Source organism: Bos taurus, chromosome 26 (assembly GCF_002263795.3).
Source record: "Bos taurus isolate L1 Dominette 01449 registration number 42190680 breed Hereford chromosome 26, ARS-UCD2.0, whole genome shotgun sequence".
Lineage (NCBI taxonomy): Eukaryota > Metazoa > Chordata > Mammalia > Artiodactyla > Bovidae > Bos > Bos taurus.
This window is the reverse complement of record NC_037353.1, coordinates 44,675,671-44,694,517: the sequence shown is the minus strand read 5'-3', so window position 1 is coordinate 44,694,517 and position 18,847 is coordinate 44,675,671. Positions and strand designations below refer to the sequence as shown.

The following is an 18,847-nucleotide window of genomic DNA, read 5'->3' as shown; positions in this document are numbered from 1 at the left end:
AGCTCCTACTGTGTGACCGATGCCAAGGCTGCAGGCAAGAGCAAGGAGGATTTACTCTGAAGTTCAGAGAGCTGGGATGGGGGCAGGGTGCATCCCAAGTGCAGGGGTGGAGGGTGAGTCCTCTCCAGACCAGGGGGCTGTTCTTCTGGCCCAAGGAAGTGCTGTGTTGGGTGGCTCTGGTAACTCAGATGGTAAAGAGTCTGCCTGCAGTGTGGGAGACCCAGGTTTGATCCCTGGGTTGGGAAGATCCCCTAGAGAAGGAAATGGCAACCCACTCCAGTATTCTTCTCTGGAAAAATCCCATGGACAGAGGAGCCTGGTGGGCTACAGTCCATGGGGTTGCAAAGAGTCATAGGGGCATGACTGAGTGACTAACACTTTGAGTATGGAACCTACAGACATCACCTCCCATCCTGGCGACCCTGGGGCTCAGCTGCAGGCCTGGGGAAGGTCCCTGCCTCCTTGTGCCCTCGAGGTGGGTGGGCGTTCTTCGTATCCATCTCTGATTTGTGTGAGGACTCAATGAGTTAATGCATGACAAACCCTCAACATTGCACCCCGAGTTCTCTCCAGTGTGGGCTTTATTGTTTTTATCATTATTCTTATTCTCTCTTTGTTGGAGTAAAGAGTATAAGGTGTGGGGCAGTCGGTGGGGCTGGGGAGGCCAAGAGAGAGGGCCAGATTTACCACCACCAGACACAGCATTTTATCTTTTTATTTGTTGCTGGGCCGTACTCAGTCGTATCTGGCTCTTTGTGACCCCATCCAGGCTCCTCTGTCCATGGTATTCTCCAGGCAAGAACACTGGAGTGGGTTGACATTTCTTTCTCCAGGGGATCGAACCCAAGTCTCTTGCATCTCCTGCATTGACAGGCGGATTCTTTACCACTGCGTCACCTGAAAAGCCCCTTTATTTTATTTACTTATTTTTATTTTGGCTGCACAGCATGGCTTGTGGGATCTTAGTTCCCCAACCAGGGATTGAATCCATGTCCCGGGAGTTGAGAGTCTTAACCACTTAACCACCAGGAAGTCCTGGGATCAACTTTTTAAGAATGCTATATAGATATACTTTCTGTACAGTAAAATTCACCCTTTCAGCGTGCAATTCTGCGTGTTTTGTCCAACGCTGTGCAAAAGCCGTGTGGTGTGGTTGCAGACCAGTTTGGCCACCAAGGGAGGTCCCAGGAGCTCCTTGTGGTGGGTCCGCCCTCCCTCATCCTGCCCACCACCGCTGCAGTTTTCCCGCTTTGACAGTAGCGAGGCCAGCCTGGGAAGCGTGGGGAAGTACCTGGGTGTTCGTGTGAGGTGCCAGGGTTTTCTCGGATGTCTGTCGTGTCTGAGGGTTCCGCCGGCTCAGGGGGACCCTCCAGGCTCAGCAGACAGACTTGCCTGAGTGGGTCCCACCGTGTCACCGCAGGGAGGAATACTCAGGAAGTTAAGGACACTTAAGGAAGTTGGCCCAGGCTGGGTAGACTCTGTGGTTGGAATCTTTATCTGCTCCATTAATTCCCCCAGCCCCCCAAGGGGCCCCGTCCTCCTCCAAGAGGGCAATTCCACACCCACACCTCGTGCCTCTGTACACCTCCGGTCATTGTCCCTGGACTCTCCAGGGACGCACACACAACAGCTGCTCACCTTCCTCCCCGGGTTCCGCCAGCCCCTCTTGGAAGGTGCCTGGGGACAGGTGCCTCCTCTGCCCACAACGGCTGCTGGCTCCATGTCCAGAGGGCCTGGGAGTGACCGCGGGTCACTGGCTCCTTCCTCTTCTCTCAATGGGGAGGTGGCTGAGCAGAGAGCCAGGCAGTGTTTGCTCTCGGGTTCCTGCATGCCCAGGCTGGTCCCTGTGTCTCTAGGGGTGCAGGGCATCCCTCATGGCCTAGCCTGGCTTCCCGCAGGTAGAGACCAGCCCCCCAGTCTGTGGTCGAGGAGGCTGGTTGGCGGGCAGCCTGCAGGGACCAGTGCCCTTTCCTGTGGGAGGATCAGCGGTGGGTCACCTGGGTTGGTGTCCCACCCCGGAGCCAGGGTCCTGGGTTCCACTGCCACCTTTGCCAGCTCCTGTGTGTCACAGGGGACCCTGGTTTCTCTCAGGAGGAGGTGTATGATGAAGGCCGGCCCCTCTGCACCCAGAGGACGTGCTTGTGAGTGGTCTCTGTTGGACTTTGGGAAGGAAGCTACCGCCAGCTCACTCTTCGTAGTCTTAAAATACTCTCTGTGTTTGTTCATTTGGGGGAAATTTTATGAAATGAGTCTTTGAATTTTTGAAATTGTTAAGTGGGGATCATTGCACTTATTAGTGTTCTGGTTGTTGCTGGAGCTGTCTTTTCAGGGCTTGCGGTTTGTGCCCGGTGCCCCAGCGCTCAGGGCAGGGAGAGGGCTCACCGGGCGGAGTGACTCCCAGTGCGTTTTGCCAGCATTCAGTGTTAGCAAACCTCCTGATGCCTATGAGCTCAGACACCCCTGACCTTGATTCTTGGCCTGAGATTTCCATCTAAGCATCCTTGGCCTCTTTGGGGGGGTCATCCGTGAGCTGACACGCATACTGTGAGTGCAGCAGAGCCGTGACCACGTGCTTAGAATATTTGGGGGAGCTTCCAGATGCAAAGAGGTTGGAGCCTGGGGTTTAGTTGCTGAAAGGTTGGTGCCCCAGTGGGACAAGGGCTGTTTGAAGCAGCATTTTGAGCTGCTTGTCTCTGGGTGGCTTCCACACTCTTAACGGTTCTTCCTTGGGTGTGGGGTTAGGGGGGAGTGGGACACGACACCACCAGCCCATTGGGAGACCCGAGTCCTCCCAGCCTGGGACCCGGCTGCTGGGAGGTTCTGGGGTCCAGAAGCTGCTACGACCACCCTGAGACTGCGTTGCCCTCCCATCCTTGCCCAGGGGAGAAAAGTTGCCCAAACACTGGAATTTATTAACAGGAAAAGTCAAAGGCTGGATTTTATTTAAAGGGCAGCGAAGTGGTTTCTGTCCGGAGGGGCTCTGGAAGCATCTTCAGTGGTTCCGTGTACACGTGACCTTCCTACCCAGGCGGTGGCTGTCTGAGTCCTGGGGAGCACAGTAGGACTGCAGGTCTAGGCTCCCAGGGCCTGCCCGTGTCCTTCCTGCACCCAGGGTGCCTCCCCTGCGCCCTCCTGGGGCTCCACTCCTGTCTCTGCAGGGTAGCTCCCCAGGTTAACACAGGTAACAGGCGGGAAGCCGCTTCACTTGCATGGATCCTGAAATCGCAGCGGTCTTGGAGGGAAGGGAGTGGGCAACCGCTGCTGAGTGCGCAGGCCCCACTAGCTTTGGCGGGCAATCGTGCCTGAGGTGTGCCAATTGTCAAGTGACTATTTCAGAGAGCGCCAGTTAAGAAAGGCCTCTGCCTTCACTGGGAAACACTAGAAATATGTTAATTAGGTGGGTCTCTAATAATAATTTTTCTTGAGCACCGGGAGTGAGCCAGGAGGGGAGACGATAAGAACAGATGAATTTGGTGCCTTCATAATAGAAACAGCTGAGGCGCCCTTCCTGCTGGAGGTTGATCTTCAGCACATGAGGTTCTTTTTGGGCAGCTCAGTCACCTGCAGGGACACAGCCCTTTGAAATCTTGGTGGGATTTGAATCAAAAGCCCGTTCCCTTGGACAGCTTCCCAGGTGGCACAAGTAGTAAAGAACCCGCCTGCCAATGTTGGAGACATAAGAGACGCGGGTTCCACCCCTGGGCCCGGAATATCCCTTGGAGGAGGGCACGGCAACCCACTCCAGTATTCTTGCCTGGAGAACCCCACAGACAGAGGAGCCTGGCGGGCTACAGGGGGATCGCACAGTCGGACACCACAAGCGACTAACCCTTGCACAGCTAGCCAACTGCGTGTATTGCTGGCTGTGCACAAGTCTGACAAGTTGTTTGGGTTTCACTAGTCTTGTGTCTCACACCCGAGAATCATGAATCACACCCAAGAATCACACCCAGGACCAAGAATCATGGTCCTGAAGGGAAGTTTCAAGGCTCTGGAAGCTGCCGGGAACACAGGAGGCTTGTCCTTTCCGAAAACGTACATTTTTGTTTCCATGTGGGTAGAGGTGGCTTGCTGGTTTAATTTTCTTTCTTAACCTTTTGGCTTGGAGAACTTTTCTTTTTGGTTATGGTAATTATCCTTCCCTGACATGTAAATTGATTACACATTTGATTATCCGTGAGCCTCCCTCTGCCTCTTATTTAGGCTTATTTTTAGCACAGTCCTTGAAACCTCAGCGTGAGACTGTCCATCTTTGGCTGTTTTTGAAGGTCGTTTTAATCAGGTGCCTCACAAGTCAACGTGGTGGGAACAGGCCTGGGCTGCTGGATGAGCTAGGGATTTGCTCTGGACATCTCCAAGTTCTGAGCTGTCTTTCTTCATCTTGGTCAACATGGGGATGAGTGAACTTGACTAGCAGCTGCCTGGTTGGATCTGGAAGGTCTCCGACGGTGGGATTACAAGGGCTGAAGCCTGAGCTAAGGTGGAGGAAACCTGAGGGCCTGTCCCCCACTTGGATAGGACCTGTTTCATAAGGTTCAAGCTTTGCTCCAGGTCAAAGTGATGCCTGTCCCTGGCTCTGTGTGCAAAAGCCCATTGCCAGCCTGGGTTTTGTAAATCGGTGAGAGCAGTGTGGTAGGGTTTGGGGGTTCGGGGGTCTCCCTCATCTTGTCCTGGGGGGCCTTTGCTACATCTGATTCTTCTCAGAGGCCACCTAAGTAAGTCAACAGTCCCGGTGGACTCCCGGATATTTTCTGAGCCTCACCTTGATAAAGAATAAAAATGTTTTAGTGCTTGATTTGATTTGTTTGCTGGAAGATTAGCACAAAAGCAGGAAGGAAAAAGAATGTGTGGTGGAGGTGATTGCTGGAGACTGGCAGAGGGTTATTTACGGATTTTTGCTGACAGTCCTTGTTTAAAGGAATTCCCTGCGAGATTTATGAAGCCTTTCCAATTTATTGTCTTTCCAAGTAAGGTAAGCAAATAAATAGGTTATTCTCTTTTATTATGAACCTCGCCAAAGTAAGATTAAAAATAAGAGGAAACAGGGCTCCATTTTTTTTTTTTTTTTTCCAGCCCAGTGTGTTTCTGGAATTTGGAAAGCATCTTGGGAAGGCTTTTTGTTTTGTTTTTGGCTCGAGCTCATTGTGCATTTAAAAGATAAAGTCTGACCCTTGATATTGTGTGTGCTGTTCCCCATCCTTGAGAGCTGGCTGAGCTCCTGCAGGGGACCGTGGGTGGGGGGGTGCTGGCAGTTGAGCCCACCACAGTCAGCAAGGCCTCACAGGCCCCTGAACCAGCCTCCTGCTCTGAGATCAGTCACCACTGTGGCACCAGAGGGGACTCTGGGCCTGCAGACAGTATAGTGCTTTGTGAAAAAGAGCAAAATCTGTTCTGGTCAAACGGAACTTTTCCTCCACTTTCCTTCGTATCTACTTAATCCTCATCCCTTTCCCATTTTAATCTCCTTCTTTGCAGTTGTGGGTGGTTTTGATAGTTTGGTGAATTATGATTTTGGTGACATTGGTGTGTGAAGACCCAGGTGGAAAATTTTTTACTTCTAGGTAAAGAAGCAGCAGGAACATGAGACCTTGTAATAAAACAAACATCTCGTTTCCTGGTGGTGATGTCAGGGCTGAAGGTTTGGGTGGGGAAAAGTTTGACCCGACCCCTCCCAGCTGTAGCTCGCCCCACCCTTCCCCTGCCCGGAGCCCATTTGAAGTCAGAGCCCCTTCCGGGCTGTAGGCAGCGCCACCCGGGAGACGCTCTGTTGCCATTTTGGGAGAATGTGTTTTATGTGTCTGTCCCTGTATGTCTGTGGCCTAGTGATGCTATTTTGGGGGGACTAATAGTCAGCGTTTTGGAGGGTGTCTTGTAACAGACCGCGCTATCCGAGTTCCTCAGCCCCCAGGCAGGTGGTAGGTGTTTGCTGTGGGTTGGGTGGATTTAGCTCTGCGGGGGCTGCGGGGGGCGGGTCAGGAGTCAATTGGACCTATGGCAGGGAGGCTTGGAAAGATGCCCCGGGCACGAATCCTGTGAAAATGGGCTCCATGGAGTTCGTCTTCCTTCCTGCCCACTTTCTCCATGGCACCTGCTCTCTGGTGGGCCTTCTGTATTCTCTCGGCTAACGAGCCTTGGGCAGTGTCCCTAGCTAGTGTGGTGGCCTGAACCAGCCTGACCCAGTCCGGCCCGCAAGGAGCAGGCCACGTAGCCAGAGGGCAGTGGACACGCAGGCGAGCCGGTAGGGAAGACTCCCGGTGGCCCGTGAACTCGCCAGGACAGGATGGGGAGAGGGGACCAGGCGTGCTGGGTGGCGATGTGGTGGTGGTGGTTTAGTCGCTAAGTCATGTCCGACTCCTGCGGCCCAGGGACTGTAGCCTGCCAGGCTCCTCTGTCCATGGGGTTCTCCAGGCAAGAATACCGGAGTGTGTTGTGCTGAAGGGGGGTGTAAAGGAAACCCTGGAGGAGTTCCAGGGAATTGTCTTCTTTAGAGACAGTGGTTGCTGTGGAAGGCGCTGGGGGAGGGGTTTTGGTGCCCCCAGGTAGGAGGAAGCAAACACATGCGTGATACTTGGACCCGGGAAAGGGTCCCTTTAACTGGACCAAGTGGGTTGGGGGTACCCAGACCCCTGGGCGCTGGGGGTCTCGTTCACCCACCCGAGGTCTGGGAAGTCCTCTTGAAGGGGGTGGGCTATGGGCTCCCTCCAGCTCCCCCCTCTCCTTGGAGGCCATCACGCCCTTTGCCCCATCCTTTTTATCATTGCCTGGACCTGAGATCACCTGGGGAAGCTTTGGAAACGAGCCCAGCCCCTCTGGAGGTTCTGAGTCCCTGGTTGCGGGCTGGAACCCGCCCGGTAGATTAACAAGCTCCCAGGTGGCTCTGATGGGCAGTTGGGTAGAGAGGCCCTTCCCCGCCCAGCTGAGGCCACGTGGCCCTTTCCAAGCCCGGGGGCTAGAAGGCAGGGCCTCAAAGAGTCGGCAACTCCTAACTTCCCTGCCCCACACGCTGGAGGCAGGGGCAGAGAGGGGCTTCTTGGGAGGCCCAGCCCCTCAGCCAGGTGTTGGCCGTGACAGGTACGCCTCTGCCGCCGGGCCAGGTGACCAGAGCCACTCACCGAGGAGCGGCCTGGTTCCCCATTGCCGGGTGAGAGTCTGTGGGGCTGTTTCCTTTGCCAGGCTCTCCTGGAGCCAAAGTGCCCTCAATTTGGCAACACAGGTGCCCGGGGGAGAGCTAGCTGCCGGGGTCCCATCCGCCTCAGGGCTCCTCTGGAAAGAAAGCGGGTGTCTCCCACCCTCGAGGAGAAACTCCAGGAGTGCTAGAATCTTCCTGCCGTGGTCAGTGTGTGGCTGCAAAGGAGAGAGTGGCTGTTGCCTAGGAAACAAAGCCGGAGGGCCTGACTCAGGCCTGTGGACCTCCTTGGGCTCCGTGCCTGGGTTGGGGGTGTGAACCCCAGGAATGGTATGAGTCTAGGGGAGGGTGGGGCGGGGAGGGTCCTGTGTGTGTTTTTTTGGTAGGAAAAGAATCCTGTGCTCAGCCGAGTCTCACGGGAATCTAGCACCCCTGCGGGAGCTTTCTTGGCCTACGAAGGCTGGGTGGGGTGTGTGTGCTGTGAACTCACCAGGACAGGAGGGAGAGAGGTGACCAGGGGGGCTGGGTAGTGCTGAAAGGGGAGTGAAGGAAACCCTGGAGGAGTTCCAAGGAATTGTCTTGTTTAGAGGCAGTGGGTTGCTGTGGAAGGCGCTGGGAGGAGGGGTTTTGGTGCCCCCAGGTAGGAGGGAGCCAAACACGCATGTGATACTTGGACCCGGGAAAGGGTCCCTTTAGCTGGACCAAGTGGGTTGGGGGTGCCCCAGGACCCTTTGTGAGTGATGCCACTTGGCTGCTGCCTCTGAATTATGGAAAGCAAAGGGTCTGAGAGTTGAAAAATCACACATCAGATCCTGGGGGACTGAGTGCTGAGTGCTGGGGTGAAGCCATTGCTGAGGGTTGGTGGTTAATGTGGGATGGGGGAGGAGACTGACCAGACCAACGGGCAGACCATGCTCTGACGCCCCCTCTGCCCACATGGGTGAAGAGGGTGGCAGAAAGCAGAGGGGCCTGAATGCCGCAGGGGGTCTGTCCTGATGCTTAGTCTCATTTTGCTGAAGTCCTCCTGCCCCGTTGGCCTCTGCTGTAGGTGCCAGGTGGCCTCCATGGGTGCACTCGGGGTGCATCTCTGCTTTTTCTGCTGTGGACTCTGGTATGAGGCTCAAAGCCTTGGTGCCCCCTCGCCCGTGAGTTGGGAGCAGGAGCAGTTACTTGATGGCGTGCGTGGCTGTTGGACTGAGAAGAGGTAACGGGTTTAGGAGTTGGGCTGTGGTTTTGGGGAGCCCCCTTAGTCTTCGCACCCACAGCGAGCGAGAGCCCCGGGATGTGGCTTTTGAATGCTCGCCTTCCTCCCTTCTGATCACGTGCTTTTTAAAATCTCATCTGTAGTCTTTGTTTTTTAACATCATACAGGTGTCTTAAATGCCTTTGTGTGCCTTTGTTTTTGAAAGCAAACTTCATTGCCAGTGGAAAAAAGAAAGCTGGATCAGTCTTGGGGCTGCGGCCAGGAAGTGTGTGTTGGACTCAGAATTCAGTTAAGCAGCTGTGGTTCCCCCAGGTCAGGCTCGGGGAGGATACGGCAGGAAGGAGGTGCTTCCTTGTCCCCACGTAGCTGTGGGGTTCACTTGGGTTTGAAGGTAGGCTTCAGAATTCTTCCTAAAGACAACTGAGTGTTTTAATTTTGGTTTATTATAACCAAGGCAGAAATGTCATTTCAAAAGTCCAGTCCACTCTTTTTAGAGTGACTTATAGTTTACAACCGTGTTCTAATATGTTCTAATTACAGCCTCCAAACAACAACCTTGGTTTTCAGATGAAAAAAGACTCAGGACTCAGGTGAATGTGATGGCCCTCTGCATTCTCTGGGGGTGTCAGTTTGTTTCCTTGTCTCCTGGTCATTGAATGCTTTTTTAAAAGCTGCTGCTGCTAAGTCACCTCAGTCATGTCCGACTCTGTATGACCCCAGCTCTCCAGGCAAGAACACTGGAGTGGGTTGCCATTTCAGTGGATGTAAACTCACTGCCAAGTTTTAACTTGGGTACCACTTACAGAGTGATGACAGGATGGAGACACAGACGAGAGAATGGGTGGGCATGTGAGCAGGGCTCTGGCGGAATCCGGACCCACCTTGGCTTGTATCCTACCATCCCAGACACTTCCCAAACATCCAGATATTTCCCAGCAGTGCCCCTTGACCCTGAGGGCCATAATGAGCTGGCTAGAGGCAGGTGCCTGCCCTGGGCAAGAATTTGACCCAAAATCTATGCACCATCTTTTGTGGGTACTAACCCACCTGCTGTACAGGTATTGGAACAAAACCAGGCACCTGGTAGCAGATTGTGCCTGGCCGTTTGAGCAAGATCCAGGGACCCAAAGCACCTCTCCTTGCTGCTTCACTCACAGCCTGAAGCGTGTGAGAAGCAAACCCAGGGTCAAGTGCAGATCCATGGGCTATAAGTGGATTTGAACTAACTTATCCTTTCTGATTTTTCTCTTGTGATATCTGTTACTTGCTGAGAAGAGTTTGTTTTCTGGGGCTGTCATTCAAAGCATCATTTTGTACCATACCATTAAAATTTTCAGAGTGTTTGCTGATTTGTGTTCATTGAAACTAAATTCATTAGGGTGATGTGAAAATAGCGCTCAACTGTTTACCAAATCGGATTCTTGTTCTTGATATTCCAGTGCATCATCTGTTCTCACTTGAATGTTGTGGAATTAGTTGGTTAAGTGTTATGCAGATGAAAACTCATGTTTTAGTGGAGTTTTTTTTTTTTTTTATAATTTGGATGCATTTATAAGAATATTATACCCAAGGTGCTCTATTTGCCATTTGAAGTGGAATCTGTACGGATGTGAGGATGTTGGGAGCTTGACTTGGCCTTGCAAAGTTCTCAAAACTTGCTGGGATCTTGACCCAGATCCAGGTGCCGAGTCAAACTGGTTGGAAACCCCCCTCACCCGACTGTCCCTCACCAGCTGGGCGACCTCTGGCAAGTCACCCAGTCCTGGGCCAGGCTCTGTGAAATTGAAATTCTTGTGTTTCTTTTACAAGGTTCGCTTGAAGACTTCAACAAGAGCGCTGTTATTTCATTGGTTTTCAACATTTGGGGACTGAGTTCTGTCATAAAAACTGATAATATGGCATAGCTTAATTAATTTATTTTTCCCCCGTTCTTAGTAGACTTATTAAACAATGCCAAGTCTAAGACTTGATATTTTTAGAGTTGATGGCCATGAAACCAATTTTGCAAACCTTTTCCAAAGAAAGGACAGTTGCTCAACTTTTTACTTGATCATTGAGAGTCGAGTTGTGACCAGATTTCCACGTGAATGCCACAGCTGTGTGGCAACAAGAGAAGTTAATAGACGCACTTCCAGAATTGCTGGCATCTCTTTTCAGATTTGGTTCAGTGGTCATGTAGCCTTGGATTATGGTGTTCAGAGAGAGCTGAAGGCCTATATTGCTTCCAAAATAAGCCTCTCTTGAGATGGAGTTGGAACGTGGAAGTGTGGTGGAGATGACCAGATGTCCACCAGAGATCTGTGCTTCGTGTCAGTGGTGGGGACTTCTGCTGCGGTGGCTGCCCCACCGCCACTCTGGCAGCTCCTGGAGACCCTGGGTGGTTGTTGCCAGTGGAGCCCTGGTGGCAGTAGGTGTCACTTCCTGGGAGAAGTGGTTAGGAAGCAAGTGTGCTTTACCCAGTCTTTCTTACCTGCATTGTCAACCGGGTGTGGCCAGTCCAGAGGAGAAAGTGAGGATCCTGGACCCTTGAATCGCCACGTGAAGAGTTGCCCACCCATCGGGAACACTGATCATTTCGTGATACAGAAGTAAGCTTTTATTGTGTTGAGTTGATATTCAATTTTGGGTTCATTTGTTAAAGCAGATAGTGTGAACTAACAACGCTGAGTTTGGGTAGTTGATTAACTTGATCATCCATCAAACCAACCCCTGCCTCACGCTCTGCTTCAGTGAGCAGGCGGCCACTTCTCCAGGTCCCCAGGCTTGGCGTCATGCCTTTCACTTCTCCACCTGCCATGTCCATTCGTCACTAAGTCCTGGAGATCCCGTCACCCTCCCCTCGTTGCAGGGGGCCCCTCCCTGAGGGTGAGCATCCCCGCACATCCCCTGCCTCACACCTGCCAAGTGACAGCCACCTAAAACATGGGGTGTGGCCAGGTGGCCCCGGAAGTCTCTCTGTCACTTGTTGGAGAAGATCAAAAGCAAGCCTTGGGTGGGAAAAGTGTTGCAGTGACTTGGCATGGTGTGGCTGTCATGAAAAGACACCTCTGATCTTTTCCTTCTGGGAATGTAACTGGTGGCCCCAAACACCTTCTGCAAGTGGACTCCAGCACCGCATTCACAGAGCCCTCCTTCCACAGGCCTCTCCTAGCTAGGGCCCGAGCTCGGTGGGGGATGCCAGCCTGTCCGCCGACTCCTCCCAGCAGCCCGTCCTCTGGGCCTAGAGACTCCCCTCTGGCCTTGAACCGCCCGGCAGGCCAAGGTTTCACCTTCCCTGTCTCCTCTAGAGGAGTCAGACCAGCGTCCCCTCTGCCCCCTGTTTCACGTCTCCCAAGAAGTCTCTGGTACAGCCTGTTATTCATCTTGTTCTGGTATCTGTTTTTGGAGGTATCTGAACTAACACACATTGAATTTAAGATAAGGCAGGTCAAAGGGTCACTGCCCAGGAATTCCTTCCAGTTTGGGAAGCAAGTTTGCCTGCCTCCACAGGGCCAGGTCTGCCCAGATCCAAGGTCTAGGATTCCGTCGGGAGTGGGTTTCTGTTCCTCTTGTGTGACAGCAGCGACTCTTGAAGGGTGCTTTTGTTGTAGCTTTCCTGCCATCTGGATGAAGCATCAGTAATGGAACTGTAGCGGGTGCCACGTTGACCTTTTGGAGTGTTCACGCCCTAGCTTTTAATGGGAAAGTTGCATGTATTTTCAGTACTTGATACTTTAAAACCTCTTGGGTGATAGAGAGTCTGGTAGGCGCAGTCCATGTGTGACCTGGCACTGGGAACGCGACTGACGCCGAGAGGTCTGACCCATAGGACTCAGCATCTAAGGGCAGCCCCGTTAAACATCAGATGGAGTTCAGCGGCTTGTTTCCAAATGGGCCTTTGTAATCCGTGTGCTCTGTGGGAACTGTTTGTGGTCAAACAGCTGGGAGAGACTGAAGGCAGGAGGAGAAGGGGACAACAGAGGATGAGATGGTTGGGTGGCATCACTGACTCGATGGACATGAGTTTGAGCAAGCTCTGGGAGCTGGTGATGGACAGGGAAGCCTGGCGTGCTGCAGTCCATGGGGTCACAAAGAGTCGGACACTGAGCGACTGAACTGTGGTCAAAAAAAGGCTGCTCTTGGGGGTTCTACCTTGAAGCACTGGAACCTACTGGATGCAAATGTGACTGCCCTGTGGGTTTATTCTCATTGGGTTGGGACCTCCTGTTTTATCAGCCTGCATTTGTACAAACAGCCCTTAGCCTGTCCTGGGCCTCCTTGAATTCACAGGTCTGTTTCTGGAGAGAACGGGTGTTACTTAGACGCCCGCTGCTCCTACACTCTGGTTTGGGGTGACGATCCGTCTGGGCCTCTGGGGTTTCAGCTCTTGGTGGGGAAATGGCCCTGGCCTTGTGGGTATGTCTGTGGTTGTCATTTTTCAGATGGGCCAGAGCCAGCGGTTCCCCCCAAGTGGTCACGTGGTACAGCGAACCCCCCAGACCCCAGGCCCAGCGCTCTCCACCCCCTTGCCCATCAGTCCATCTTGACTTGGCAGTGTTTCTCAATGGTTCTCAGTCCTTGCTCAGCTCCACCCCTGCCTGGGTCCTTGAGCATGCATCTCATTTCTGAAGCTGACTTTTTGTGATTCCTTTAGTTTAGTTTTTCCTTTGAGATAGGACTTGGGGGAGGTGTTCAGCAGGGTGGGAACGGGGATAAATCCTAGTGAGCCAATCCATTTGTTTTGGCAGATTCACATACCTGGGTACCCCCAAGTATATCACAATATACAGCTTAGCACCAATCCAGAAACTTACTTCATGACCCTTGCCAGGTAGCCCCCATTCCAGTCTCCCTGGTCATCTCCGGCAAATACTCTCCACTCCCACAATGATTAATTTTTCATGTTCTAGCACTTAGTATACTACCTATGTGTACACACGTTATACATACATGTGTATGTACACAGACAATATTACACACATGTATTATACCACGTACACCTTTCAGCAAAAGCTTTCTAAACTCACTGTAACGTGTTTGTTGAAATTTTGGGGTGTTCTCACCTGAACAGTTGCCTGCTCCTTTTTTATGTGCTGTGTAGTATTCCAGTGCAGCATCCTCTGTAGCGAGTGTATCCATGCACCTGTTGATGGACACTTTGGCAATCCTAAGTAAAGCTGGAGTGAACCATTCTCGTACATGCCTTTTTATGGACATATGTTTTCATTTCTCTTGGGTCAACTCCTAGAAGTGGAATGTTGGGTCATAGAATAGGTGTATGTTTCGTTTTATAAAGCAGTTATAATAAAGTTTTACACTGCTGCCAATCACGTGTGGAAGATGGAGCTATTTTTTAAACCACTTAGCAGAACGCTGGCTTTCTGCTCGAGGCAGTGTAGTGGCATGGGGAACACCTTCCTCTCCCTTGGTCCCTCCGCTAGTGAGATGGATGCAGAGTTTGCCCCGCTGCTCTGCTGGGGGTGGGCCATGAAGTGTACTTGCTTTGGAGTGAGGAACCTCTTTGTTTTATTTCGAGGCCTGCTTTTCTTGGCTTTCCCTGGCGATTCAGGACAATCGTTGATTTCTCCTGGGCCGTGTCTCTCCCTGCTTCCATTCCCACGCCATCTCCCACCCCCTTCCCTACCTCTCCAATAACTGTGCTCTCCAGTGAAGCATGAGGGTCAGGGCCTTCAGTCCCTCGTGTTTCTTAACACTTGTGCCCACGGTTTTGCATTCACGACTGACAGAAGTTGATTTTCGGAGCCCGCTGATCATCACATGGGAGCATGTGCATTTCTAGTTTGCTTCAGTGTGGGGGAACTGGCTGAGCAGGTGTGCTACGCAGCTCTCTAACCAGCCGCAGACCAGTCACCCTGTGAGCTGGGCCACCCAGGAGCCCAGTGGTCTGGGGTGTGCTGGCCTTGGGGAGGCTACTGCCAGCTTCTCCAAGTCTCTTCGGGGCCAGTGCTTTTGGGGATATGGTTTATAGGTCCTAATGAGTGGATTACATTTTACTTTTTATATCTTGTCTTTTTGGAGAAAGTATTGGTTGTCCAAAAAGTTCATGCAGGTTTCCCCGTGAGCTAGAAAAACCCAAGCAAACTTTTTGACCAACCCAATGTTTTGAGGATTTAAAAAAGAAAAAAGGATACTGTAAGAAGGGATGAGATTGGGAAGGACTAGAGTTGTTTGAAAAATGGACGTACAGGAACCACAGATTTCAGGACAGTTGGCTGTGAACAGTTCTCTTTTTCTGAGTTTAGAGAGATGGTGTGAGTCCTTGAGCTCACCCTAAAGAGAAATGATTCGTTAGAGGGAGTTATGGGATCAGAGGCCCTGTAACGACAAAGGTCCATATAGTCAAAGCTGTGGTCTTTTCAGTAGTCATACACGGATGTGAGAGCTGGGCCGTAAAGAAGGCTGAGCGCTGCAGAACTGATGCTTTCAAATTGTGGTGCCGGAGAAGACTCTTGAGAGTCCCTTGGACTGCAAGGAGATCAAACCAGTCAATCCTGAAGGAAATCAACCCTGAATATTCATCGGAAGGGCTGATGCTGAAGCCCCAATACTTTGGCCACTTGATGAGAAGAGCCAACTCATTGAAAAAGACCCTGATACTGGGAGAGATGGAGGGCAGGAGGCAAAGGGGGTGACAGAGGATGAGATGGCTAGATGGCATCACCGACTCAGTGGACATAAATTTGAGCAAAGTTTGAGAGAGAGTGAAGGACAAGGGGAGCCCAGCACGCTGCAGTCCATGCGGTCTCAAAGGGCCGGACACAGCTTAGCAACTGAACAACAGCAGCAAATAGGAGTTGAGGGTTCTACCGGCAGCTGAGGTCTGGCAACTCAAGCTGCTGCTTGGGCCGGGTCCGGGTCAAACTGAGAGGCACAATGGTGAAGGAGAATTTAGGGGAAGCCATTCTGTGAGGAGCCCTTCTAACGGTACCATCTGATTGAGATGGAATTTTAGATACTTCAGGCTTCCCTGGTGTCTTAGACAGTAAAGACTCTGCCTGCAATGCAGGAAACCTGAGTTCTATCCCTGGGTCGGGAAGATCCCCTGAAGAAGAGACTAGCAACCCGCTCCAGTATTCTTGCCTGGAGAATTCCATGGACAGAGGAGCCTGGTGGGCTACAGTTCATGGGGTGGCACAGAGTCCGACGAGACTGAGTGACTACCACTTTTTTTTTTAAACAATACTTTTTAACTAGACCAGTTGAGTTGAACTGGGTCATTCTCCCAAAATGACATTTGTCTCAACTGGATTTTTTTCTGGGTGTTTTTAGAGAAAATGATTGGAGTTTTCATTCTCGCCCGGGAATTGTTGTGATTCCAATGTTGAGGTAGACAAACGTAGGGGCAGGCATGGTCAGTTCCAGGATCAGAGACTTAATCAGGGTCTGGACTTGGCTGAGTCTTGGACTCCCAACAGGGTAAAGCAGTGCTGTCCATGCTAGTGAACAATCTGAGTCTGGGGGCGGGAGGGACTTGCAGTCACGTAGCTGGTATGTGGAGGTGGGAGGGTGGTGAGGTACATCTGGAGCTCCTTGGAGGGACTGAGGAAGACAGTGATTTGGGAGCGTCTGAGCGGGAGTTCAGGCAAAGTTGCTGTCTCTCCTTCTTCCATATCTGCTTCTCTAGCACTTGGTGTTCTGTTCTTGCTCGTTCTGGAACTCCTTGAAGACAAGGTTATGTCTGTCTCCAAATCTGGCTCTCGGCAGTGCCTGCCCCTCCGTTGGTGCAGTAGCAGAATGGGTCTCGGAGTGGTGTGGGGTCCAGCTGGGAAGGTGGACGGCAGATGAATAGGGGCTGTCAGCCTTGACCATCAGGAAGGAGTCCATGCCAGACTTTTTGGATGAGTGGGTGTGTGTCTGTATATGGCTATAGCTACAGATATGTGTGTATACATTGGGTTCATTAAGCTTGATAGACAGCAAGGCTCAAAAATAAAGCACTGAAGCTGGAAGAGTCTACCGGGGCGGGGGTGCTGGACGGATGACTTCTGTGGGCCCCAGATGTGGGGAGACGGGAGGGAGCACATGTGGTGTTAACTGGGAAGGCCCCCCTCTTAGGAGGAGACTTGGGGTGCAGGAAGCACTCAAAAGGTCTCCCACGACACACAGACGTCTAGGTTCAGCCGTGCTCTCTGGTTTCTCCGTGGGTGCCGGGGTCAGCTTGCAGGATCTGGCCTCACGGGTGGTGTTTACTGGCCCTTCCCCTCCACCAGGTGGGGGGGTGAGGGTGGGTAGGGGTGGGGGTCCGCCACCCAAGGAAGGATGTACACCTGAATCCAAAGAGAAAGCGGAGTTCCCGTCATAACGCTTCTTTCCACGTGCTTGCTCTCTGTCAAGCCCCAGTGAATAGAGAATTGGCTCTAAGTCTCAGGAGTTGCCTGTTGTAAATGGAATTAGAACTGGAGTTACAGAAACTTGGTGTCTCTGGAGCTTTCCTCTCCCATCCCCGAGAGAAGTAGGTTTCCTAGAGGCAAAGCGACCTGCCTGAGGTCACAGTGTAGGATGAGACAGCAAGGTGTCTGCAGCTGAGGTTTCTCAGCTCCAGCCCAGATTTGGTTGTGAAGCGTATCCCCCCAACCCTGGTCCTCTCCCAAGCTGCCCACGAGACGGTGGGTAATCTGTCTCCAAGGCTCCCTGAGTTGTGCGGGCACGGGTCTGGCCTCTGCTCATCTCCTTCCTCCACGGGCAGCGCCGCTTCCCCAGGAGGAAGGCAGTGGGTGCAGAGCTGGGCTGGGTGGTCTCCCCAGCCTCTGCCTTGATGCTTCTTGAGATAATTTTAGGATCCTCCTGCAACACTGGTTGGAGAGGGTGGTGGTGAAGCAGTTGACCTACCCATGTTTCATCAAGTTTGGCTGAGATACAAACAGATTGGCAGTGAAAAGTCCCCTTTCCGTGGTCTTAGAACAGACTCAGAGAGCTCTCTGTTCCTCTGCTGTCGCCTCTGCTGACTTCTAGGGTATCCCCACGTTAGTCCCTAGTTCTGAGGTTGAGCAGTTATGAAGCGTCTGCACCCCCGTTGGACACTTGGTATGCGACATGCTTAACTGACTTGAGGTCCTTTGGTCTGTTTTCTTTATGAACGCTTGTAGTTGGCCGGGGGCTGGGGAGGCAGCCTTCGTTCTGCTTGCCTTCCAGTGGAGATGCTTTTTCCCTATTGTTGTTGCTCAGTCGCTAAGTCGTGTCTGACTCTTTGCAACGCCATGGACTGCAGCACGCCAGGCTTCCCTGTCTTTCACCATCTCCCAGAGTTTGCTCAAACTCATGTCCATTGAGTCGATGATGCCATCCAACCATCTCATCCTCTGTCGTCCCCTTCTCCTCCTGCCTTCAATCTTTCCCAGCATCAGGGTCTTTTCCACTTGAGTTGGCTCTTCTCATCAGGTGGCCAAAGTATTGGAGCTTCATCTTTAGTTTTTACAAAAAACTACCCTTATTATTAAACCACAGTAGTGCCATGGACCGTGTGTGTTGTCTTGAGTTCCCCAAACAGTTGATGTTGACAAAGGCTTGCATTCCGTAAGTTGAGAAGAGGAGGGCTACAGTGTAAGGCTTTATCTGTATCTCTAAGCATTTCAGAAGAAAGATATATCTGTGCTCTGTGTTTAAATATAGCCTGGTGTTTGCTACTGAGTTGGAGAAGAAGCAATAGAATATGTAGGTCATTGACTTAGAAGAATGAGTTTGGAGTTTTTCTTTGCATCTGATTAACACCGTCTTACAATTGGGCTGTTGATGCTGTGCCATAATTGGGTTACACAGAGTTCAACGAGATACCTGGGAGGGAAACTGCAGGAATCATAAGAAATACCTTTGCCCCTTAAGGCATTCAGGGGTGTGACTTGGCGTTGGTCCCAGGGGCCAGGTGCTTCACAGCCAGTGTGGAAGCGTTAAGCCCTCTGGAGTTTTACGGGGAGGAAGCATTCTCAGAGCTGCTCTCCGGAGCAGATCCCCAGGAACAAGGGGAGAGGGCTCTACCTAATCAGGGTAAATGCCAGCGGTGTATTTTAATACATGCTTGATTCAGAACGCACTGTTTGGAATTGCATATTTAAAAGGAAACTGCCGTCCCCCTTTGAAGGTACGTGACATTTAAAAGATCTGTAGCAGGCGATAGGTTTGACAGCTTCGAATTATATTTGAAAGAGTTTTTCTTTTGAGAAAGAAAATGATTACTTCTATTTTAAATGTCATCACAAAGATATAAACATGTTTAATCAAATTATATATTTAATTTATGTAGAATGTAATTTTTATTCCCGCGGAGGAGTCGCTGGTTATTTCTTTATCAGCTTTGAAGCTGGGCAACATTTGAAAGCGTTCAGCTTTTTTGAGTAAATGGCTATTTAAGGGTTTATGGAATCCGAAAAAATAGTATTATGATGGAAATATGTTTTATCTGTACACTGTACCGAATGGCACATTTTGGGGAGAGGGGGACTACTTTCATGATTGTTTCTGGGAGGCATTGAGGATAAACTCCTGTTGAATGGATTGAAAGAAGTGTGACCCTGAAGACAATA

The 18,847-nt window shown here is 51.5% G+C and overlaps 1 protein-coding gene across 10 annotated transcripts in view; it reads left to right on the top strand.

The window, feature by feature from the left end:
* CTBP2 (C-terminal binding protein 2) overlaps positions 1-18,847 on the top strand; it is a 169,274-nt gene that overhangs the window by 20,449 nt on the left and 129,978 nt on the right. The window contains exon 1 of one of the 10 annotated variants that reach the window (XM_059881720.1): positions 17,459-18,405. The exons of the other annotated variants lie outside the window; for them this stretch is intronic. The gene's annotated coding sequence lies outside the window, so the exon portion shown is untranslated. Of the gene's footprint in view, positions 1-17,458; positions 18,406-18,847 lie in introns of those variants that run through there. 10 annotated transcript variants of the gene reach the window in all.